The sequence below is a fragment of the Triturus cristatus genome, chromosome 3_1 (genome assembly GCF_964204655.1).
Source record: "Triturus cristatus chromosome 3_1, aTriCri1.1, whole genome shotgun sequence".
NCBI classification, from domain to species: Eukaryota; Metazoa; Chordata; class Amphibia; order Caudata; family Salamandridae; genus Triturus; species Triturus cristatus.
This window is the reverse complement of record NC_140583.1, coordinates 581,601,853-581,627,705: the sequence shown is the minus strand read 5'-3', so window position 1 is coordinate 581,627,705 and position 25,853 is coordinate 581,601,853.

The following is a 25,853-nucleotide window of genomic DNA, read 5'->3' as shown; positions in this document are numbered from 1 at the left end:
CCAGGTGGTTTTGAGATAGGCAATTTTGATGTCGCCTCACTACGTCTTGGGCCCTTGCCTGTCACGGGTACTTGGACCTCCCACACAAGTGAGGCACCATTTTTACTGGGAGACCTGGGGTAACGCTGGGTGGTGGTAAATGTGTGTGAGCCCGGTGATGCCACAACTTTCCCAAACAAAAATGTGTGAAAAAAGTGATTTTTTTCATCTAAAATTGAGGTTTGTAGGGGATTCTGGGTAAGGAAACGTTGGGGAATCCATGCAAGCCATACCTCCCTGGAAGCCCCCGGGTGTCTAGTTTTCAGAAATGTGTGGGTTTGGTAGGTTTCCATAGATGGCCGCCAAGCACCAGGCCAAAAACTCGGGTGACCCCCCTTGCAAAACCAGGTGGTTTTGAGATGGGCAATTTTGATGTCGCCTCACTACGTTTTGGGCCCTTGTCTGTCGCGGGTACTTGGCCTCCCTCACAAGTGAGGCACCATTTTGACCGGGAGACCTGGGGGAACGCTGGGAGGTGGTAAATTTGTGTGAGCCCAGTTATGCCACAACTTTCCCACACAAAAATGTGTGACAAAAGTGATTTTTTTCAGCTAAAATTGTGGTTTGCAGGGGATTCTGGGTAAGGAAACTTTGGGGGATCCATGCAAGCCATACCTCCATGGAAGCCCCCGGGTGTCTAGTTTTCAGAAATGTATAGGTTTGGTAGGTTTCCCTAGGCGCCGGCAGAGCTGGGGTTCATAAACTACAGCTAGGAACTTTGCCAAAAAAGGGTCCTTTTTCACAGCGAAATTGAGGTGTGACCATGTTGTGTTTTGCACCGTTTCCTGTTGCGGGCACTAGGCCGACCCGCACAAGTGAGGTACCATTTTTCTCTAAAGACTTTGGGGAATGCGGGGTGGGTGGAAATTTGTGGATCCATGCAGATTCCGGAACTTTCCACCACAGAAATGTGGGGGAAATGTGTTTTTTTGGACAATTTTTTAGGTTTGCAAGGGATTCTGGGTAACAGACCCTGGTGGGAGGCAGTCAAGTCACCCCATCCTGGATTCTCCTGGGTGTCTAGTTTTAAAAAATTTATAGGTTTGCTAGGTTTCCCAAGGTGCCCGCAGAGCTAGGGTTCAAAAACTACAGCTAGGCACTTTGCCAAAAAAGGGTCATTTTTCACTACAAAATTGAGGTGTGACCATGTTGCATTTTGCACCGTTTCCTGTCGCGGGCACTAGGCCGATCCGCACAAGTGAGGTAGCATTTTTCTCGTAAGACTTTGGGGAACGCGGGGTGGGTGGAAATTTGTCGATCCACACAGATTTCAGAACTTTCCACTACAGAAATATGGGAAAATGTGTTTTTTTTTACAATTATTTAGGTTTGCAAGGGATTCTGGGTAACAGACCCTGGTGGGAGGCAGTCAAGTCACCCAAGCCTGGATTTCCCTGGGTGTCTAGTTTTAAAAAATGTATACGTTTGCTAGGTTTCCCAAGGTGCCCGCAGAACTAGGGTTCAAAAACTACAGCTAGGCACTTTGCCAAAAAAGGGTCATTTTTCACTGCGAAATTGAGTTGTGACCACATTGCATTTTGCGCCATTTCCTGTTGTGGGCACTAGGGCGACCCGCACAAGTGAGGTACCATTTTTCTCACAAGACTTTGAGGAATGCTGGGGGGGTGGAAATTTGTGGATCCAGGCAGATTCCAGAACTTTCCACCACAGAAATGTGGGGAAAATGTGGTTTTTTTGACAATTTTTTAGGTTTGCATGGGATTCTGGGTAACAGAATCTGGGGGGAGGTAGTCAAGTCACCCCATCCTGGATTTCCCTCGGTGTCTAGTTTTCAAAAATGTATAGGTTTGCTACGTTTCCCAAGGTGCCCGCAGAGCTAGTGTTAAAAAACTACAGCTACACACTTCGTAAAAAAAAGGTAAATTTTCATTGTGAAAATGTAGTGTGTTCATGTTGGGTTTTAAGCCATTTCCTGTCATGGGCACTATGGCTACCCACACAAGTGAGGTACCATTTTTATCAGGAGACTTAGGGTAATTCAGATTTGTAAAGCAACTGTTATTACCTATTGATTTTTGATGCATTTCTGCCTTCCAAATGAAAGACTTTGTGTAAAAAAGAAGTCATTTTGAAAAATGACCAATAATTCTCATGCTAGTATGAGTATTCCCAATTTCGAAAATGTGCAAATATGTACTGTTTCTAAACTCTATAATTTGTTCCCATTTCAGAAATACATAGGTGTCTTTCATACCGATTTTTCCATTTATACATTTTCCCACAATAATTGCTATATACCCGGAACATAATAAAAAACCATTGCAAATTGCTGCTCAGTTTTTGACTCTGGGTTCGTCGGGTTCTTGGTGAACCTACAAGTCCTATATATCCCCACAACCAGGAATGTCCAGTGGATGTAACGGTATATCGCTTTAAAAGAGCTGTCATAATTAGAAGAAGTTACAGGTAAAAACGTTGACTCAAAAGGCTGTTTTTTTCAACTAATTTTCAATTTTTCCTATATTTAACTGTTATTTTCTATAAAGAAAACTTGATGGATCTACAAAAATAACCCCTTGCTGAATTCAGAATTGTATCCGATTTCCTAAAATGTATAGCTTTCCAGGGTCCATTATTGCTTTCACACCCATTTCTACCATTAACTGGAAGGAGGTTGAAAGCAAAAATAGGCTATATCCCAGAAAAATGCCAAAACTGTGTAAAAAATGTTGGTTTTCTGACAAAAGTCTGTCATTCCCTAAAAGCCGGGAAAATGGTGATTTCAGCCCCACAAACCCTTTTTTGATGCCATTTGCTGAGAAAAACCCAGACGCTTTCATTAGCAACCCGTTTTTCCCATCTTTCACAAAAATAAAATGTAGCTGTATTTTGGCTAATTTCTGGGACCCCTCCAGGGGAATCCACAAACCCTGGGTACCTTTACAATCCCCATGATGTTGGAAGAAAAGGACGCAAATTTGGCGTGGATACTTTATGTGGTCAAAAAGTTACAGGGGCCTAAGCGTGCACTACCCCAAATAGCCCAAAAAAGGCTTAGCACAAGGGGGGAAAAGGCCTAGCAGCGAAGGGGTTAAAAAATATGCATTCTTTCAGCACATGGTATGAAATCTGTCATTATTAGATTTGGGTGTCTCTAGTTGGCAGAGGTAGGTACCTTTGACCAAATAGGGACCTTTGCGTCTAGTCAGGGTAAGGGGGTACACTACTAAAATAACCCCAGCTCACCCCCTTGGTAGCTTGGCACGAGCAGGCAGGCTTATCTCAGAGGCAGTGTGTAAAGCATTTGTGAACACATATAGTAATATAGTGACAACACTACAGAGGGACGCCACACAGGTTGTATTATAAAAATAGGTATCTTTTATATAGATTTAACACAAGACCATAAACTTCAAAAATCCACTATACTGTACTTTAAAAATGGTAGAAATAGCTTAGATCTCTTAAGATGGTAAATGCGACACTTTATGATCAATGTACCTTTGGATGCGTAATGCTATACAACAAAAGAAGTGTTATACTCAAACTGCCCATTCTGGCCTATGGGGAAAAGGTAGCCTTGCAATAGTGAAAAACGAAAATGGATGTAATTCACTATTAGGACATGCCACACACACCTGGGCATGTCCTACCTTTTACTTACAATGCACCCTGCCCTTAGGCCTACCTTAGGGGTGTCTGATATGAAGAGAAGGGACGGTTTAGGGACTGGCAAGTGGGTGCACTTGACCAGTCAACATGGCAGTAACAGACTGTACATAGGCTCTGCAATGGCAGGCCTGAGACACACTTTACAGGCTGCTTTGGTGGGTTGCACAACCAGTGCTGCAAGCCCACTAGCAGTACTTATTGTACAAGCCCTGGGCACACACAGTGCACTGTACTAGGGTCTGACAGGTAAACCAAAGAAGCCAATCATGGAGTCACTAATCCATACATCAATTTACAATAGAGAGCATATGCACTTTAGCACTGATCAGCAGTGGTAAAGTGCCCAGAGTCATAAAACAGCCAACAACAGGTCAGAACAAGCATTGGCATGGCCAATAGGTCTCGCCTTTGGGACCTTATAAGCATTTATCCATGCAACAGTTGCATAACTAAACACTTATAAGGTCCCAAAAGCGAGACCTATTGGCATGCTGTGCGGCCGCGAAAGTGAAAGTGATCGCAATCGCGATCAAACATCAAAGCGGCTGTGCGGCAGAGAAAGTGAAAGTAATCGTGGTAAAAGCAGCGCGCGCGCCCGCGCACATGCACTGTAGCTCTAGGCTGGCCTGGTAGCACTTTTTGGAGCCCTCTCAATAAGTCTCGCCAGACCAGCGCATGCGCTGGGTCAGGCGAGACCTAAAAAAAATACAGGAGGAAGGCAAAAAGTTCAGGGCTGATCATGCAAAAAGGGCCAAGTCCAACAGTCATCATCTCCATATGTGACACTGTAAAATGACAGGTGATAGGATTGGAGTAATAGCATTGCTTCTGCTAGAACTATCAGTCACTTTTCTCACACTACATCAACTTTAACTCAGAGAGACTAAGGGTCTGATTTAGATCTTGGCAGTAATGGTCCCGCCATCACTTTTCCAACAGATTCATTGCCCACCTACATGGCAGTCCGCCCACTCTATTTAGATGTTGGCGGGTCTATGGATGAAAGACCACCAGAATCCTGCTGACTCTGCCAGGAATTCTCACCTATGTCAATGGTGCCATAGGCAGACGTGGCTGTCGGTGGGAGTTCAGCCAAGATAACTGGCGCGCTAATCACAATGTGGCTTTCCATCGAGGCAAGTGTGGCGGGAATACCAACTACTTTCAATTGGCGTAATGGAAGGAAATAAGGTAAGAAATGAGCTTTATAACTGTTTTCCACTTCCTGTTTCCATTCTGAACGCCATCTTCCAGGTTCCTCCAATACTGCTCTGGCTCCACCTCAACGCTTAACGACTTCTTTGTTGCCTCGATATAAGGAAAGTAACTCTTACAGTTGCCCTGCTATGAATCATGTGTTGAGAATTGCTGTAGGCTCATGCATGTTGGCATTTCTTTTACATACAATTTTTTCTTACTTGTTATGCAATAGTGTTAATTTCCCTACTTACCAAGGTGAATTGAACACACCTGTATTGATTCTTAACATTCTTTTTGTTGTGATGCTTGGGGGTGTTGTGCTTATGGTGCCTGTGTGTGTGCATTCAATGATGTGTGTATGTTTTTTTGTGTGGCATGCAATATGTTACAAAAAAGGGCAAAACACATTACCTAAAAATGTTTTGGAGGCAAACACAACATATATGGGTATTGACATGACAATAAGTTATTCTTACCAGTCTCTACTCCATCAGGGACTCACTCCATCTGGAATCCATGGTCAGGACAACACCAGCACAGTGGGGGCATCTAAATCGGCTCGACGGAATACCATTGGCTTGATGGCAACAGAACCAGGGCACATCTAAATACAGTAGGTGGGACTTAATCAAGTCGACGGAGTACTTGAAACCATTGCCACGGAAGGATGGCGGGAGTACTGCCAAGATCTAAATCAGGAACTAAAATAAATTGGTAATAATGGAGCCACCCTGGAATGAATTCATTTCCACCTCAGTACCTGATCAAGCATCATCTCAGTACCTCCATTCACCTCCACACCTTACATCAAGGCAGGCCTATACAAGGATGACATATGTCTCCTTCTTTCTTGATTAGGTACCTCAGCCCACTCCTTGAATTAATCAGTTATTTTACACTTACATGATACATGCTATAACTATGCAGATGACACCCAGATCACCCTAAAACTGGAAAATCTAAATGTTCTTGATAACAGAAAACTAAATATCTTTGAACCATTCACCAAATCCCCTCCAACTAAATGCATCCAAAACAGAGATTCTCAGATGGAGATATTGGAAGAACTACGATCCTTTAACAACCTGATGCCAATTACTTGGGACACCACTAACTCCAAATTAGATGAGAAACCTGGGAGCATTTGTGAATTTAAACCTTCAAGGCCACTCAGGTGAACCATGCCATAAAAAGTGATCTTTCCACAATATGGATGCTACAATGTACTGTTCCACATCTGGGATTTCCAGAGGAGATCCAAAGACACATTTTTTCACGTTATATCTGGATTATGCAAACAAACTGTACCATGGGATCTCACTTTCAGATCTGCCTTGGCTACAAAGAATTTAGAACGCAGCAGCAAAGCACTTCTACCCTTAAATCTATGGGATCATATTGTCCCAACTTTAGAGCCATTTCCATTGCATGACTCATGAGGCTGTCAAATGTATTACTGATTTGCGTTACGTGGACCTCTATCTACACTGGCACATTGGGCGAAAAATAATGGGTTGGAATGCTGACCAGACCAATTGGCAGCAGTTCAGACTATTAGCAAGCATTCCACCTATCGTCTTTTGTTTATTTGGTACACCACCTTAAGTGGTCAAGAATATGTCCAGATGTGGGTCCCTTGCTTGCTGTGTCATTGAATCCAAGATATACCTCACTTATAAAGCCAAAATCTGGTCTGGGATGTTTGTGTTCTCTTCTGGAGAGGGTCTTGCCTGGTAATCAAGGATCAAATATTCCAATAAGAAGCAGGGTGAGCTTTTATTTGCATAATGCAGACCTTTGTCTAGTGAGACATTGTGGGAGAAAAAATGATGGGTGGGAATGCTACTTAGAAAGCTGACCAGTGATTTGAAACATTTGCAAGCATTTCATATATTGCCTTTTGTGTGTTTGATCACTAAACATTAGTTTGTATTGGAATGTTTTGACATTAACTGGACACAAGGGTCTCCAACAAAACTGTTTCAGGAATTAATCTGATAGAACAAAGCTAATGCCGATCACTAAATGATCAAAATAATTTTTTTACATAAACTAGTAAACAGCTTAACCTGTGAACTGTTACTGTTCATGCCATGCTCACAGACATGACACTAGTATAACCATTTCCCTGACCTCATACATGAGTGCTGGCCTCACTACATGCCTGACTGACAGAATAATGTGTACAGCCACTATACGACAGCCCACACAAACACCAGAGTGACCACCAGCATTGAGGTGCATGGCTCCATCACAGCTCATGGAGCCCTGTGGGCAGCTATAAAGACAACACGCACACAGCACTGTTGTTATGGGTGCAAGACCACAAGCGGCCTCCACCCTTTTTAGGTCTCGCCTACGCAGTGCACATGTGCTGCATAGGAAAGAGACCTCTTGAAATCGATTCTGCTTTGCAGGCAAAAACGTGCACGTGTTGCATTGCTTTCAATGCAACACGAGCACGCTTGCGATTCCCTTGCGGGAGTGAGCAGCACCATATGTTAGCAATTATTGTGCTCGCTCCCACAAGGGAAACGCTGCCTGCTCTCGGCCACACTCCCCCCCACCCCCTACTTGTTTATTTTCTGCTTCTGGTTTTTTTGTGCCTCTCGTGACACAGTGAAACTGCCAGCATCTTTCGAAGCGCTGCGACTGGCCAGACTTGGGAGGGGAGGATGATGAAATGTTAATGTCTCAGCGCACTGAAGTACCTGCCACAGGAAATGAGTCGAGCCCTCCGGACAGCTTAAACCCCTGGGCTGGGCTGGAAATTCATCCTTTACGTGCTGCATTGCACCGAATTGTGCAATTGAAAAATAAATTCGAAACCCCAGTTCTGTTCTTTATTCGAGAAGAATTGGGTCATTCCGATGATGGAAAAAGTCTGTACCCTTCCCAGCCCTTTCGAGGTGGCTCCGGTTCCATCTCCCCCAACCCCCTTTTGCTCTCACTTTCCTGTCCAGTTAAAGCAGGCATCCAAGGCTGTCTACCAATAAGCACCACTTCCTGGCCACCTAGTGGGGTGGGAACGTTTTGGGATGACCCTTCCATGCACAAGGCAACCACGCCCCTAGTCCCTTTACCTTTCTACCTCCCCCCAACTGCGTTGATGAGACCACGTTGCTGAATTAAGGGCTTTACAGGACAGTTTTTTCATATAACCTGCAAGCCATTGAAATCGAGGCAGAAGGAAAAGATATATTGTTAGTTCACCATTCGACCCCTATCTTCAGTAATCCGAGGCCCCCAAGCAGATGCCTGGGCTGCTCTTACCAATGGGGTGGGATGGTGGGCGAGGAATTTAAGGGGGAACCATCAGAACATATCCCTAAAATAGTGTTTGAGGCGCCAGCACCTTCAACCTCCATATGTGTCGGCTAAAAGCTGGTGGCATTATTGTATAGATTTTTGGAGGTAAAGCAAAAGTGTATCCTGGGTAAAACGGGTTTGTAAAATTCAGTGCGCTCTCCCTTATCTTCCTCTCCTAGAAAGTCACCAGGGTCCAAGACTCTTCGGTCCCTGTCGCCCCCCAGAGCTTAACACATCAAGTTAGGTAAACATTAACAAAGGGAGAGTCCTCCAGCACAACACCATGGCTGCCTGTCTGTCACTAATGCTATAGAGCAGGGGTTCTTAACCATTTGACTTCTGTGCACTCACACTGAATCATTATGGGCAGCTGGGGAGCCAGGTACAAGCAATGACCCCCATGTGAACCTAAAAAAATATACAAAAATAAAGAATCATAAATCCAAGAAATATACTAATTATGAGATTTCTTAAATTCACAACAAAACCTAAAAAAATCATATTTTAATGGGGAGGTTGAAGCTTTTAGTTTTATTCCTATAAGACAAAGCGATATTCTAGAGTTTGGTCTATCACTCTTTTTTTGTGCCTAAAGCGGTGTCTATTTTTGCCAGCGCATACTCGTGCTTCAACTGAGGCCACCAGTCTTACGCACTATTGTTTGCTGAACTTATGCTACTTCCACCAATCAAGCAATGGATCCCAACTTAGATTTTAGCCTCTAATTTTGAACTCCCTCACATTTCCACAGCCTAAATTTTTTTTTTTTAAATTGCCTTTTTAATGTGTATATACATTACTAATATGCTAATATTTAACTTTCTGTGCAGTTGCGGACAACCTGAGTAGACCTTTTTTTTCTCCACTTGTGACTGATTTATGACTCTCAGCAGCCTTTGCAGTCCAATAGGGCAATTGTGTGTCCGACACCCTGAGGTTGTGACATACTGTGATCACGCTCTACTTATGTCACACTTACAAGTTGTCTATATTCGTGTACCTTAGGCCTGCCCATTCCTTCAAAAACGGTTTTCTGCTTAAAAAAAAAAGCGTGTTTGTTCCACTTGTTGCCGCTGTATATCTCCACCCGGATTGTACAGCGCACTGAAACCCGGTGGAGTGAGGCTCACGCCCCAAATAGTGGGCCAATTATACTAAGATAATTTTATATATTTATTTCTGGAACCTGAGGAGATCTAGGGTAGCATAGTCTTAAAGAGTTTTTGGAAAATCTGTCAATCGCTAAGTAGTCTGTTATATGTTTATCCCACTATACCATGGCACTTTTGGGGAGATGCCATATTTCGGCTGTCCTTTCTGTACCAGCAACATAATTAATTGCTATGCATATAAAATGCAGGTTAACTTTTTGCTGCAACGAAAATATTGCAGAGTTAGAACTATATGGTAAGTTTGTTCTTTGTACACAAGTTACAAACTTAATCGAGGGGTACATTAAATGCAGACTTCAAGTTTATATTTTCTACATGGCCAACTCAGCATTTCATGATTGATAAAATGAGTGCCATGATGCGGTTAATTGGAATAAAAGATTGTATATGCAGCGCTTCATACTATAGTTCTGCTGATTCTAAGGAAAGTAAATGACAGGTTTAATTATTATACATTTAAATATTCATTTCCCGACCTTGGAAGGATGGAAGCCCATGACTTGCTATATTGGTGCTCGTGACTTTTAGATCACAGCAGATGTCATCGGGGACCATCTAAATCACTGAGCTACCCTGTAAGCATAATACTACAAGCATTGGCAATGCCAATATGTCCGGCTTTAAAGGAGTGTTGTATGTAATGTGAAGCATTACAAATAAATAGCATAGAAGTGGACATGTATTTGTGTTCAAACAAAGAATTGTAGATTAATATTGGTTAAGGTTAAATGTCATTTGATAGTAGCACCATCAAGCCAGACCTAAACATCCATGTGGGTGAATGACTGCCCACCTCTTATCTGTGCTACTGCCTGAGAACACTGTAAATTATCTAAGACACTTTAATAGCATTACAATGTCATGTGTGCCCCTGAAAGTCCAAGCTCGGGCACCTGGATAACTAAAATTATCACTGCTGCCTGGAGGGCAAGCCCTTTTTTTGTGGAAGCACACAACTTCTGGCCAATCAAAACATGTACTCCAGGCCCTCCAAATGTGAGTGGAGCCAAAGCCCCTCTGTGGTGATACTCACATAATTGTCTGGCGACAGCTGTACTTTCAGGCCTGACCATAAAAACCTGGGGGCATATTATCAAGACAGGCGATAAAATTATCGCCGATTTAGCGGCAGAAAACTGCCGCTAAAGGGGCGATAATGGGCTTGATAATATGCTCTATGGAATTCCAATTGAAGCTCAGGTTAGATGTCCTTCACATCTAACAGGGGCTTCAATTGGAATTCAGGCTTTTTTTGGGCAGAACACAAAGAATTAAATCCATCATCAAGGGCTTCTTCTCAAATGCAAACATCCAATAAAAGACAACTGAAAAACCATTAGGATTGAAGTCCTTATTTACTTTCATCTCACCAAATACTCTTCGCATGTCGCCATGGGAAACCATGAACAACAAAGCCGCCTACTTTTCTGGCAATGACTTCGGGATCCTTATAGTGTTTAGATATCTCTAGCCACTTCCTCGCAGAGTTATGTAGCTCCTGGTGGAAGAATCTAACAAGCAGGCCTTTTCCCTCTCACCCATGACTGGGCTGCTGTTGTGCCGAAAAGACTTTCCACGCATGACTTAATAGATCCAAGCGAGGATACCCGTTGCCTTATTTGGCTTGCCATAAAATAACATCTCTGTATATGAGGGGGAAATAATCTGAGGGTCTTGAACGGGTAGGAAGCCCATCCAAAACCCAATGGCAGATAGGGATGGGCCAGTCCATGGAAGCGGAGTAAGTAAGGGGATGGAATGCCCTAGGAAATTTCAGAGGTCCTGAGAAACATGATTACAGCGCTTTGGATAATGAGACCTCCTACCGGAGGAGACTGAGAGGACAATAGCTCTCAGAAGTACTCATGCAGAGGGAGTGGGAGGGTAGTAAAGGACTGGAATGTCACCAATAACAGACGACCCAAGGGTCAAGGCCAACTGTACAGAGAGTACCATGTCAAATTTAACTGAGCTGTACACAATCTACACCACTTGCAATCATGCTACCTTTCTGTTATAATATTTGAAATAACACCAATAAAAAGTAAAAAAAAAAACAACAGTCATTTCTCAGATCTATTCACTAGCAATACATTCAGTAGTTCCCTCATTTTCATAGTCCTCAACACTTGAAAAGTTCCTGTGGCTTTAAAACACAAATAGAACTTTTACCTGAGATCTCTCCCACCTGGAGGCCAAAGCTATGAAACAGAGTTTGCCCATTAACACATCCTTTATGGCATGAAACACTGTGACCATCCTGAATTCAAGAGTCAAATTTCTGTCCACATATTCCTCGATCGTATTTCCTAGTCTCCACCATGTTAAATGTATCTTTCATTCTCCATCTCCTATCTCGAGGAGCCATTGGCCCGAGGCGCACTGCTTTTGAAATGGAGAGTTGTCAGACATTGTTCTGTTCGTTCTTCTACCGGCTCCCCTGACCTCTCTAACCCAGCCTTGTGGGAAATATGTGATTTGCCCTAGAGAAGGGCTGGTGTACATGGGTGTAGAATGTCTTATAATAATCAACTTCCTCCACTCACCAGTCTGTCCCAGATTGAGAAGTCTCTCCTGAAAATTCCAAGATACCACCATCAAGGAGCCCCCCTCCTGCCCCACTCAGAGATGTCTAACTTGGAGTAAATAACTTTGAGATCGCTTGCCACAGCAAAGCCCACTATGGTGCGTAGTAGCTTTTCCAAGTATACTTGTTTGAGGTTTGGAGGCATAAGCCACAACCCACATCGGAATTTCCTTGCCCGTCTTCTCTTTGACCAGGATGTATACGTGTTCCTTTTCACCCAGGTTATCCGATGGGGACCAGCTCCTGCCCGAGGTCCAGTAAGGCTACCCCACAAACTTAGCCCTACCAGAGGCATGGATTTGCCAATTTCATATGGCTAATCAGCCCATATAAATCTTAAATTGATCTCTTGCAGAGCCACTATATCAGTATCCTTAAGTAAAGATCGAATCTTAAGACGGTTGGGGAGTTCAGTCTCTTAACATTTAGCGGAAGAACACTGAACCCAAGAGCCCACTGCTGATTTGCGACATTGGAAGGACAAGCCCTATTACTGCCATGAGGAATAATCCTCCTTTCAGAGACAAAGCACCATTCCCAAATGCTGGGCTCTGAATTCTTCATCCGCTGAGCCGATTCTGAGGCAGCAGAAGACTAATTTGAAATTACCATCTCCTCTTACAATACCAAACAGGTTGGGGCCTTCTGTAGTGCCCAGATGGACATTTTTAGGACCGCTCCGGCACCCTCTGGGCCACTCAAGGGTGGACCTGTTTTTTGAGGCTTGGTGCCTTCATAGGCGCTGGCTTTAGAGCATAAAAAGTCACAAACTGCAGAGAAACATTTCTTGTTCAGGATGTTGCCCCTGGAGTCCACTCCAGCACAGCATTCGTAGTTGCTGGCAAGTCAGGTAAAATCATGTGGGTGGCAGAAGAGAAGGTCATGGTTTGCCTTAAAGAACAGTCTCTTTCTTGAGCCCAAACGTCTGCCCGGATTGTGAAATTATTTGGTTATAACTCCATCTAAATTGCCATGCTTGATAAGGATTATGGACCCAAGAAAGATAATTTAGAGATGGACAATATGTTGTAAATTGAAACCACGATGTGATTAAGCATTTACTAAAGACATGAATTCTCCTTCCTTAGAACATGTCTCTTTCGTTATGTTGACTAAAGTCTGGACTCCATTTTGTATTGTCATGTCTCCACGTGCTCAGCACGAGAAGAGTCCTATCTTCGTGTTAGTTGCTCTTGTAATCTGCCTAGTAACAGTCTATAAATAGTTCCTTTGTCCGCCTGGCGCATGCCCAGGCTTGACCACATCTGTTATTAGTTAGTCCTTGCTTGACCATGTTTTCGCGGGCTCAAGGAGTATGTCAGCTCCGCCCACATATTGATCTTGTATCGAAAATGTCCATAAAAGGTAACATTCCTTGCCTCATGTTGTATCCTCCCACTTATGAGCCCCTCTGTTGTGTATAAAAGGGGACCGTGTACGCAAGTTCTTTGTGCTACTCTATGCAATACTGAAGGGTATTGTATGGATTGTAGGACCACCCTTAAGGGTTAATAAACCTTGTCTTTGTACTTTGCAGTTTCCGTGCCAACTTCCTTATAGATTCCATTGCAGGAGAGCGAACCCTTGTGTCCTGCGGGCCTAGCTGGGGCCTGTATTCATCAATTGGCGCCCGTCACGTGGGGCTCATCGGCGACTCGGATGCTCGAAGGATTGGTCGCGACGAAGGTGAGGAATTTGGCCGGGGATGTGATCACTGCCAGAGGCACTTTAGTCCTGGCATCCCGAGGTTTTTCTTCCTTCCCTTCCGACCTGACCATCTGGGTGGCGCCGGTCCTCGACTGAGACCTCTTCTGTCGGTCCTGCCGTGACAGCCGTTTGGGTGAATTTTGGAGCTTGGCAGTTGGAATCTGGACTCTTGATTGGTAAGAACCGTTGTACGGCACTTGCTCCGAGTTTTTGAAGCCTGGTTTGGCTATTTGAGTTTGATTTGTGATGACCGGTCATATCTTGTATTGATTATTGTGAGAATATATGCGTTGCAACACATATAGGCAGGTAATGTGGAGATATTTCTCCGGAACTGTGTAACTTTGAACGGCACAACGTTTAAGTGCCATTTTTTTGATAATACTGCATATTCTGCATTATTTTTGAGCATGCCTGCTTTTAGCGCACTCCGTAAGTGGTGCTGCTGCTTTGGAAACCGGTTAAACCTCGAGGAATCTGCTCCAGCTCCCCCAGAGGGGACTCCTAATAGGGATATGTATGTGAAGCATGGTCTTTCTTCCATAATGTACAGCACAGTATGGAGGAAATATACCAGAAAGGATCCTGAGTTACGGTGGCCGTTGTATGGGTCGTTTGATATGCGTAAGATTGAGTATGTGGAACAGTGTATGTGTAAGCGGCGTGCTCGGCAAGACATGTTTGAATGTGTGCGATTATGGGTGAAGGAAGTGCGTGAGCGAGAGAAACGTGAGAAAGCGCTGTTTGATAAAGAGCAACGAAAGAATGATCATGTGAGAGCGCAGGAAGCAAAGCGTCGGGAGGAAAGAGAACAGACGGAGAGGCAAGAGAAAGAGCGTAGGTTACAAGTCTCGGGTCAATATGCTGTTCGTCAGTCACTCTATCCTGTCCTTAATAATCATGACGATGATTTTTATTTATTAGATCGTTCTCCGCCTCCTTATGTCGGCGCGTCTGCCCCGAGGCCACAAGATTCTGGATCGGGTTCGGGTAAGGTAGACACGCGGTCCATGTTATCGGCTGAGCGAATGGGTGAGCTTCGGCAAGTTTCCTATCGTGCACTTAAGGGCAAGTTATCCCTTGCTGAGTTGTTGGATTCTTGGGAGTTGTGGCAGGATAGAGAAAGGTTGTATTTTTTGGGCCACTTTTCTGAGGAAGTGATTGCTACTTTCCAGAAATATTCCAGTGTCTTTGAACCTGACGATGTGGTATTAGATGCTAAAGCATTGCGTAATGGTGTTTTCTCTCCCTCTAAGGCGCCTGATGCGGTTCGGCGACTGTTTGCGTTGCGGGATGCGGCGAGGGACCTTAAAGAGAAAGCACGCCAACAAGTTGAGGAGGAGAAGCGGTCGGATTCGCGTACCGGAGATGGCCATTCATCCACCTCTCAGTCAGATAAGAGCGATCTAGTGCATGCTAAACCAATGCGAGAGGCGGCGCCTTTGTATGTTCCTCCTAAAGGAGCGGGGACTAGCTCGGATACTACCTCCGCCGATGCTAAGGGATATTTTGTGTATAATTGGGTTTATACTCCCTGGCACAGGGCTGACGTTATGGCATTAAAGAATGCGTTGCCTGATCCCTGCAAGAATCCAGCGGCCTTTTACGAAGAAGTCGAGGGGGCCTTGAATTCTTGTACTATGACCTTAGCAGATATAGATTTGTTCTTTGGGCTTATTTTACCACCAGATATGTGGCGATCTGTGCGGAAGGTGGATGATGCTGCCGCTTTTAAGGCTCGATGGTCTGAGCTTGAGGATGAGGATAGGGGGAGGAAGCCCGCGCAGAAACCACCTCAGATTATCTTAGATCTCCCTGCTGCTCTTCTGGCTAAGTTGAAGACAATCATTCCCCCTAAAAAGATTGACTGGAATATGCTAGCCTCGTGCAAGCAGAAAGTCGATGAATCAGTTGCAGATTTCTTTACGCGCTTTGAGGAGACGTTTCATGATTTTAGTGGTCAGTCACTTACGGACGATACGGGTCGACACCTCTTTGCTGATAAATATGTGGCGAACTTATTACCGGCGATCGCAGCCCGCCTAAAAGCGAGTGAAAGTTCTTGGTCCACTGCGACCCCGACAGCCCTCCTGACTATAGCTCAGTACTATGAGCGCCAGGAGCAAGAAGCGAAGGGGCAGGAGGAGAAGAAATCGAGGGATTTGAAAACGAAGGTGATGTTAGCACAAGTATATGGTCCGCCCCGACGGGGTGTAAATAGAGGTAGGGGAGGATTTTATGGTCCTCCCTCGGGCCGATCTGATTTGAACAGGAATCAATGTGCGTATTGTAAGCAATCGGGACACTGGGCCAGAGATTGCCCGGCGTTGCATGCTTCGCGTCAGGGACACAATCAGGGTGGCCCACGAGGTAGAGGGGGTTTCTCGAATTTTAGAGGGTATTCTAACGATCACGCTCGTTTTGACCCTGCCGGGCAGCAACGAGATAGGCCTAATGTTTTCGATCGACAAAACCAGTATCAAGTGTCGGGGATTGACCGTTCTGGGTACCATGATTCTCAGCATGCATAGGAATGCGTTGGATGGGGGTTAGAATCAGTTGAGGTGCCGGTTGATCAGAAGGGTCCTTACGTATCAGCTGAGGTTTTGGGTTCTACTGATCAGTTCCTAGTGGATACAGGAGCGACTCGTAGTGCGCTGTCTAAACAATTGGTTCCGAGGGCTCCCCCATCTGGCTTAATGGTTACATCGGTAGGGTTTGATGGTACACTCTCCCGAAGCCCTCTTTCACGGCCCCTCACATTTCAGGTTGATTCCTTTTCTGCACCCTGTCCGTTTTTGCTTGCCCCGAACACGCCGGACAATATTATGGGCCTTGATATGCTGAAGCACTTCAGAGCTACGATCCGCTGTTCCCCTGCTGGAGTGCGGGTGATATTGAATGACAATTACCCCCTGTCTGAACGGATGTGTGTGGTTGCAGAGGATGCTGTGTTAGCTACCCTCCCTTGTGCTCTGTGCTCCACTTCGGATACTGATGTGGGACAGATGGTGATTCCGCCTGTTCACATTAGTGTCCAGGAGGGGGCGGTGTTACCACGCCTTCCACAGTATCGTATTTCGCAGGAGGGGGAAGAGGCTCTTATACAGATTGTGCAGGATCTGATTAAGGTGGGAGTAGTGGAAGAAGTTCCCTATAACGTCTGTAATAGCCCGATTTTACCCATTCTGAAAAAGGATACGGATGCCAAAGTCTATCGGTTTATAATTGACTTGAGAGAAGTGAACAAGATCGTGATACCTCAGTACCCAGTGGTTTCTGATATCACGACGTTGCTTACTTTGGTCCCGCCTACGGCGACCACGTTTTCAGTTATTGATTTGAAAAATGCCTTCTTTTCAATTCCTATTCATCCTGATAGTCGATACCTTTTTGGTTTTACTCTAAATAATAGGTCTTACCGATTTTGTAGAATCCCTCAGGGCTACACGGAAAGCCCTAGCATTTACAGTCAAGCTTTGAAAAGACAATTGGACTCCTTTGTTCTGCCCGAGGGTGTCGCCCTCATTCAATATGTCGATGACATCTTGCTGGCGGCCGACACTCCGGAGTTGTGTGAAACGAGTACGTTGTCTTTGCTTTCCTTTTTGGCATCCCACAATCACAAAGTATCTCGGAAAAAGTTGCAATTCTGTAGACCAAAGGTGACTTATCTGGGTCACCTTTTGTCTAAGGAGGGGCGTGCACTCACACCAGATCGTGTCCAAGTAATTCTGGACACGCCGACGCCGTCCACGCAGAAGGACGTGCGTGCATTTTTGGGTCTCGTTTCGTTTTGTAGGCAATGGATACTAGGGTTTTCACACATAGCTAAGCCATTGTTAGCCCTTTTGACAAAAGACACACCTATTCCGCTTCCTTGGACGAATGAGTGTGACACTGCCTTTCAGAAATTGCGACAGGCTCTCTGTTCAGCACCAGTGTTAGGGACTCCTGATTATACCAAACCTTTTTCGCTGTATGTGCATGAGAAAGATGGATGTGCATTATCAGTTTTAGTGTAGATGCACGGCGACAAGCAGCGCCCTTGTGCATATTTTTCGGCTGTACTTGATCCTGTTGCCCGAGCATTGCCTGGTTGTTTTCGCTCGGTTGCGGCGACAGCTGTGTCAATACGCCAAAGCGAGGGAATTGTGTTATCTCATAAGCTGTTGGTATTAGTCCCCCATGCTGTTGATGCCCTGCTTAATCAGACAAAGACGCAGCATTTGACCAGTGCCCGTTTAACGGGATATGAGCTGACGCTTTTGGCTCCTCATATTACGTTAAAGAGGTGCGTGACGTTAAATCCGGCCACATTGTTGCCATACCTCGAGACTCAGTCTGAAGCACGGAAAGCACATGATTGTATTCTTGTGACTGAGGAACAAACAAAGGGTCGTATTGATCTCCAGGATACGCCCTTTCCAGATGTAGATGGAGAACTGTGGGTGGACGGGTCCTGCCTGAAGCTACCAGATGGTACGACTTCAGCAGCGTATGCAATTACCACATTGCAAACAATAGTGGAGGCAGCACGCATACCACAGAAATCAGCTCAAGCAGCGGAACTGATAGCATTAACGCGAGCATGTGAGCTCAGTACAGGATTGTGTGTGAATATTTATACAGATAGTCGGTATGCCTTCGGAGTAGCGCACGATTTCGGCCTGCTCTGGAAGGAGAGAGGGTTTTTAACGTCACATGGAGTACAAATAATGCATGGGGAGTTAGTTTATAATCTTTTAACTGCATTGACATATCCGAAGAAAATTGCCATCGTTAAATGTAGCGCCCATAGGAGAGTAGTCGATAAAGTTGGAGAAGGGAATGCGTTAGCAGGCCGGGTGGCACGGGAGACTGCGATGCAGCCGGGTGCTACTGCCATGTATGTAGTGAAGTCGCAAGTAGAAAGATGGCACGATGCGAAGGAAGAAGTGCGAGAAATACAGAGGACCGCTTCTGATAAAGAACGGGAGCAATGGTCCAGTGAGGGAGAATTGGATGATGAGGGTTGCTGGAGAAATAAGCAGATGGATAGATGGAAATTACCCACGGCTTTTGTACAACCTATGGTTCAGATGGCACATGGGCTAGCACATGTTGGAGCTTCCGCAATTGTAAAATTGCTTACCCAAGTCTGGGAGCATCCAGAGATTGCTAGCACGGCAAAGAGGGTGGTGCAGACCTGTATGATCTGCCTGAGGTACAACCCAGGAAAGGGTACTCGAACCCCAGCAGGAGGATTTGTAACACCTACTGCACCCTTTGAGGTTTTGCAGATGGATTACATCCAGCTTGAGCGCTGTAACAATTTGAAGTATGTTCTATTAGTGGTTTGTGCCTTTAGCAAATGGGTTGAGGCATATCCTACGAAAGACAATACTGCAATGACTACCGCCAAGATGCTGTTGAAGGAGTTCTTCCCTCGATATGGCATTTGTAGACTTCTGTGGAGTGATAACGGACCCCACTTTATAGCGGATGTTATAAAGTATGTTTTGAAGGGTCTGGGCATCACCCAGAAGTTCCACGTAGTGTTTCACCCTCAATCTGCAGGACTAGTCGAGAAGTATAATGGTACGCTGAAGCTCAAGATCGCTAAAATCCAAGCGTCGACATCTTTGACTTGGCCAGATGCTTTACCGCTGGCGTTATTGTCAATCAGATCGGTACCGCACTCTCGAACCGGTCTTACACCGTACGAGATTGTCTTTGGACGCCCAATGAATATTTGGGGTCCACCAAAACCTAAGACTGTGTATGATGTACCTTGTGTAATGATGAATGATTATCTGGCGCAGTTAATGGATAACTTGGTTTCTATTCATCAACAGGTCCGGGAGGCGCTCCCTGATCGGTCCACCGGTGAAGGACAGAGTCTACGGCCTGGCGACTATGTCATGATAAAAATCTTTGACAGGACGAATAGCTTGGAGCCGAGATGGGTTGGTCCTGAGCAAGTCTTACTTGCAACGAGGACGGCTGTGCGAGTTTCCAACAGAAAGAATTGGATCCATTCCCTGCACTGCCGCAAAGTACCGCCCGGATTGGTGGAGCCTGCTGTATTGACCGATCAACGAGAGATTCTGACCACAGAGAAAGGCCGTGCTGTGGAACCGAACGACGCTGAGGAGCTCTTTCCGGACCACGCGACTCCTGGAGGAAAGCGATATCATCTGAGGCCAAGAAAGTGAATCCTTCAGTATCGGGACATGTTGTCAGAACGGCCCTTGGGTTAGTGAAACGGAGAGCCAATGAGGCAAGGGGGGGGGGATCAGCCCTGCATTAGTGTAGTGACACCCGTCTTGGCCCGTTGGTGAAGAAATCGACCGCTGCCTAAGGGGAAGAGTTCTGACAAACCTTTTAGTTTCAGGAAGATATTGATTCTTTATCTTGACATGGAGAAAAAGAAGATCCTTTGTGCAACAGGTTTTATGCTCACAGTAGCTATTGTTGGGATAACCACATGGTTTGTGGAGGATGTGACTCCTGCTCGAGAGTTACTTGTGTTGACCACTCCAGTGCCTGAGGAGCACTACTTCTATACCCTTCCGTATCAAGAATTGAAGCATCGTCAGTCTTATTTGAATAACACTTTCATCCAGATGTTGCATCATACCCACGTTGCCACGAATGCTACGAACTGTTGGATATGTGGCATGATGCCAGCTCATCAGAAGAAAGGAGGAACGCCATTTATACTTCTTCCTTTCTCTCATAATGGCTCTTGTAGAGCATGGTACACTTTGCTTTTTGCCACCCGGAAACCCACAGTGGGACGATTACTCTTCAGACTCAATAAAGAATGTCATCAGGATAAAGATGGATATCCGCAAGCCAATGGGACAATTTGGGAATGGGAAGAGTATCGACCAGACAATGAATCGATTCCTTATATTTTCACGAACACCAGAGACACTGTGGGAAAAGACAAATTTGTGATTCAAGTGGCACAAGCTCAAGCGGACCTGTGTGTCCAGAGTGTGGGTTATATTCCTGTTGGTGTTAGTGATTGTATTACCATATTAAACATCGACGGGTTGAATAACAGTACCTTCTTAGCATCCCATAATACATAATTCGTATGCGGGAATAAAGGTTATTACCGTTTGCCAGCCGGTTGGTCCGGAGTATGTTATGTAGCATTTCTATTGCCTCCTGTATTTTTGGCACCTGCATCCTATCATAAGGATTTGAAGTTGTTAAATAATGTGACTGTAAATAGGTATAAGCGTACTCTAGCAATTGATGACGTGGATCAGACTGACACCAGTCTGCAGCAGTACATTGATTTTAATTTAGGATTGTTTTTCTTCGTTGGAGCTGCCCTAAATAGTAGGAAAGTTCGAAGATTAACAAGAGTGGTAGAGGCTGTGACAAACCAAACCGCTGCTGCTCTTGGGAATCTTACGGAAGAATTGCAGATTACCAGAATTGTTGCATTGCAGAATCGTATGGTGTTAGATGTTATGTTAGCTGACCGAGGTGGAGCTTGTAAAATTATCGGAAGTAGTTGCTGTGTGTTTATCCCTGACCACACACCGTCAGTCTATAATGCTATCAACAGGTTGCATAAAATTGCAGCTGAAATCCATACAGAAAACGGCACTTGGTCCTTTTCTGGATGGTTCTGGGCATTGGTCACTGCTTGGGGTTGGAAGGTTTCAACTGGTCTCTGTATAATTGTAGCAGTTCTGTTTTCTTGTTGCATCTGTGTCCAATGTGGTCCCTTGTTCTGTTCCTTATGTGTATCATTCTGTATTCCCGATAAGAAAGCTATTGCCAATGTCACTTATCAGAAACGTTTAGCTAAAGAAGTAGAAGAAATGATGACAATTGACATATACGATGATTATCTTAACAAACCGGATGTCTTCAGTAAATGCTGAAAGGGTCGTCTGTTGTAAATTGAAACCACGATGTGATTAAGCATTTACTAAAGACATGAATTCTCCTTCCTTAGAACATGTCTCTTTCGTTATGTTGACTAAAGTCTGGACTCCATTTTGTATTGTCATGTCTCCACGTGCTCAGCACGAGAAGAGTCCTATCTTCGTGTTAGTTGCTCTTGTAATCTGCCTAGTAACAGTCTATAAATAGTTCCTTTGTCCGCCTGGCGCATGCCCAGGCTTGACCACATCTGTTATTAGTTAGTCCTTGCTTGACCATGTTTTCGCGGGCTCAAGGAGTATGTCAGCTCCGCCCACATATTGATCTTGTATCGAAAATGTCCATAAAAGGTAACATTCCTAGCCTCATGTTGTATCCTCCCACTTATGAGCCCCTCTGTTGTGTATAAAAGGGGACCGTGTACGCAAGTTCTTTGTGCTACTCTATGCAATACTGAAGGGTATTGTATGGATTATAGGACCACCCTTAAGGGTTAATAAACCTTGTCTTTGTACTTTGCAGTTTCCGTGCCAACTTCCTTATAGATTCCATTGCAGGAGAGCGAACCCTTGTGTCCTGCGGGCCTAGCTGGGGCCTGTATTCATCAAATATGCTACCTCAGTCTTATTATTTTGCAGAGATATAGCTTGACTTTACAAAATGACAATGGCCTAGACACCCCTCCAGGAGGAGACATCCCTTACCCCACTGGGGTGCGATAGAAAATGTATCCTCGTTTGCCACTGTATAAAGCTGCAGATCCTCAGGATTAGACTTTGCCCTCACAGGTAACCAAGTTTACCATTTTGATGGAAATCTAGCAGTCACCCTCCTCAGTTGCAGTGTCCTTCCACTCTCAGTTAATGAGATCCCTCTGGAACCATTCATGGCTGTCTAGGAAAAAGCCTTCCTTCGACCCTGCAGTCCACAGACAAACTGGTGTATGCCATAGGGTAACCTGAGGTGATCTGAAAAAATGGGCCTTACACCTGTCGCCAGAGAGCCTGGTGGTTCTAACGTCATGGTCAAAGTGAACCCCAGTGCCATACCTATAGCCCCTCTAGGCAGGGTGTCCAAACTTCAGACACCATAGACTGAAAGGCTTTTGCTTTGGGCAGTATTGCTCTCTGTACGGGAAATGCCACGTACATCTCAGACCATTGTGTGCAAGCCCTGTTGGAATTTAAAAGGCTGTCTGTTCTAGGACGACTCGAAGACATGCAGAAGCAGGTTTTTGAATAGCCAATAATGCTTGGATTCTGTGGTTAACTTGGCCTGTCCATTTGCAAGATCATCACTTTACGCCGACATGCTTGCATGCGGTTTTACTGGCTTTTTTCAGAAATGTCTAGGCCACTCTGATGGATATTCCATTCAAAGGCGAGCAGGTGTTTGATGAAAAGGGTGACTCCTCCCTGGAGCGCTTCAAGAATTGCATTGCTTCAGCCTGCTAGCTTGACATGGCTTTGCCTGCAATGTGCTTCCATCAGCAATACAAAAAGTTCAGGGGATAATCCGTAGCTCAGCAGTCCAGACAATTATATAAGTCGGTAAGATACCTCAGCAAACGTACCGCTCTTTTTGAGGAAGGGGTAGATCAAGAAGTCTACAGCACCAGCAACATAAGCAGTCCCCACTGCCATCTGCCAGCTCGGGCGTTCTCTGCTCCATAGAGTTTTGTGAAGCCATTTACTCCCAATTTAAAAAAACAAATTAAAAAATTTTGATCAAACGCTTGCAGTTGATGGGGCTAATAACTGCCCCACGAGCGATAACGGGTTGGTCCAGGATAGCAGTACTTTTGTAGCATTTTCAACTCCTGTGCTATGATATATAACATTTTATATTCAGGACTGAATCTTAATCACAAAGCGATTACTGGCCTGTCTCTATTTTTAACATGGATAGTGATGTAACCATGCCTTATCTTGCGGCATTATCCAAACCATCCTTGCACTTAGCTGCAATGCTGCGGAACTTGAAGAATGCACTGTTGGTTCTGCTGTTAGAGAAGCCTACGTCTGACTCAGTGGTGCTGAGTAGCTATCCACCAGTTTACCTTTTTAACTCTCGCCTGAGCCAGCGCATGCTCTACTCTGCGAGACATTTAGTAAGAGGTTTTCAAAGTGCTACCAGACGCTTTTGGTGGCCTCAAGCTTGTGGTTACGCCTGCGTGAACGCACGCATCCGCCATCTGGCTTTTTGACATGGCTCATTAAGCCTTACAGTGCGTGAATCACTTTTGTTTTAATGCTCCTCCACCCCCCTGCTCTCACTACCCCCTCCCTTCTCCCTCTCCCGCCCTCTCACTACCTCCTCCCTTCTCCCCCTGCCTCCTTGTTAGTCACCGGGCTGAATTTGTGTGTCCGATGTTTCTTAATGCATTACAGCACAAGCGAGCGTCTCGCTCCTCCCCCACCACAGAGCGCGGCCTTTGCTACTACATAACGCCAAGGAATGCACGTGCGTCTCGCGGCGCTAGTAGCCACAGCTCATTTTGGTCGTCGTGATGATATTCAGCTTTGTGCCCTAATAGTGAACAGCGAGGGCAAGGGGTGGCTGCAGTGTGCTGTGAGTGCACAGGTCCTCCAAGATTTCCTCCCAGAGACCATCGGAAGGCACAGGCTGCCCCTCCACGCCATGTGTCTAGCCTGCGCGCCCCGTCCCCTCTTTCAAGATCGGTCAGCCTGTATTTATGTGCGCGTTTATTCTCGAGTACATTACAGAGTTGGCCGGCCCCCGCAGCGCCCCACTGCAACAACCCCCCCCTTTGACGTCTGCATCGAAAGTGAAATCACATCCACCGAGTAAACTCGCACGTCATCGGCATGTCAAGGTATGATGAACCCAGAGAAAGGGGTCGGCAGGGTCTGAGAGACCCCTCTTGCTCGTGGCATGCCTCCGCAAACAGCTGCTACGAACATCTCAACGTCCGCTGCGCTTGCGGCCTCTTGATGTGGTCAACTCTTCTCATATGCATTGGATAATAAAATCAGTGACCATTTACACCAGACTGAATGGTGTCTTGCTACTTCTACGCAGCTATTAGTAACAAATTTCAATTATAAGCATTAATTTAATCGACCCATTAAGGATAAAAGACTGAGTTGGCCTTCACGGTATTCAACTCTCTCGGTTGCAACTAGATCACTGCAACAGGCGCAAAACCCTCGAGATATCTAACCAGCTAAGTAATGCACGCGTTTTGTTTCCCTATGTTTCGTAGTTTTTTATTCTTGTCTGGGTGTAGACTCATTAATCGTGCTTCTGACAGGCCACAAGGAAGCAAATTAAAGTTGGTTAATAAAAACTATAGGGCATATTATCAAGGGCCTTATCTCCGCTTTTTTGGCTTAAAAAGCCAAAGAAGCGGAGATAATGTATTCGCCCTATTTACAAGGCAGTGCTAACGTGCATTAGCACATGTTAGCAGCCTTTTTACCTACGCCTCGCTTTGCATCTCTAATGAGATGCAAAGTGGGCGTTTCCTACTAACACAACACGGGAATCAAGGAGTTACAGCACTACTCCCTATCAACAAGCTGGCAATACCTATGTTAGAATCAGCGCTAACCGCGGATAACGCCGATAGCTAACATCTGCTAAAAAGCAGACTTAGCTTTACATATTATGGGAGGTGGATTCTATGGCTGAATCCACATTTCCCTATTAGCAAGGTTTGCCTTATCGCTTCCGTTGTATCGCTGGATTTCCAGCGATGTGCGCGGATTTCACCGCTATCGCCGGATTTGATATCGCCGTGGAGATATGCGTTGTAAATAACGCGATATCTCGGCGATTAAATCCGGCAATAGCCGGCGTTATGCTAAACACGCTCAGCGATGTTTATCGCTATTCTTTGTTGATATGCTCCAATGTGTGGCCTTGCTGTTTACGTGGGAGAGTGTTCCATCACAGTGCAGCTTTAAAAAAAAATCCTCAAGCGTCTTTGTTGCACCTCTCACTCCCCAACCAGCTCCTCCATAAAATGTGCTTTATGCCACTGAGTCCACGGCCTACTCAAAGCCCTGCCTGTGTTCCCCCACGTTCTGCATGTGTGACGATAGTGCTGCCTGCCCTGTACTTCAGCTTGTGCAAATTAAGCTTGCACTTCTGCCGTCCCGGGGTTTCTGCCATACTCAAACTTACTTTCTGAAACCAAACACTTTCTGATTACAAATCCACAAATCCAGAGCGGGAGCAGTTAGCTCATTAGGCAGTTCCACACAGGCCAGAAAGCACGCATAAACGTGGAAGAGTCTTTGATACGCTTTCACTTACGAATGCCTGAATGCGTCTGTAAAAGAAAAACA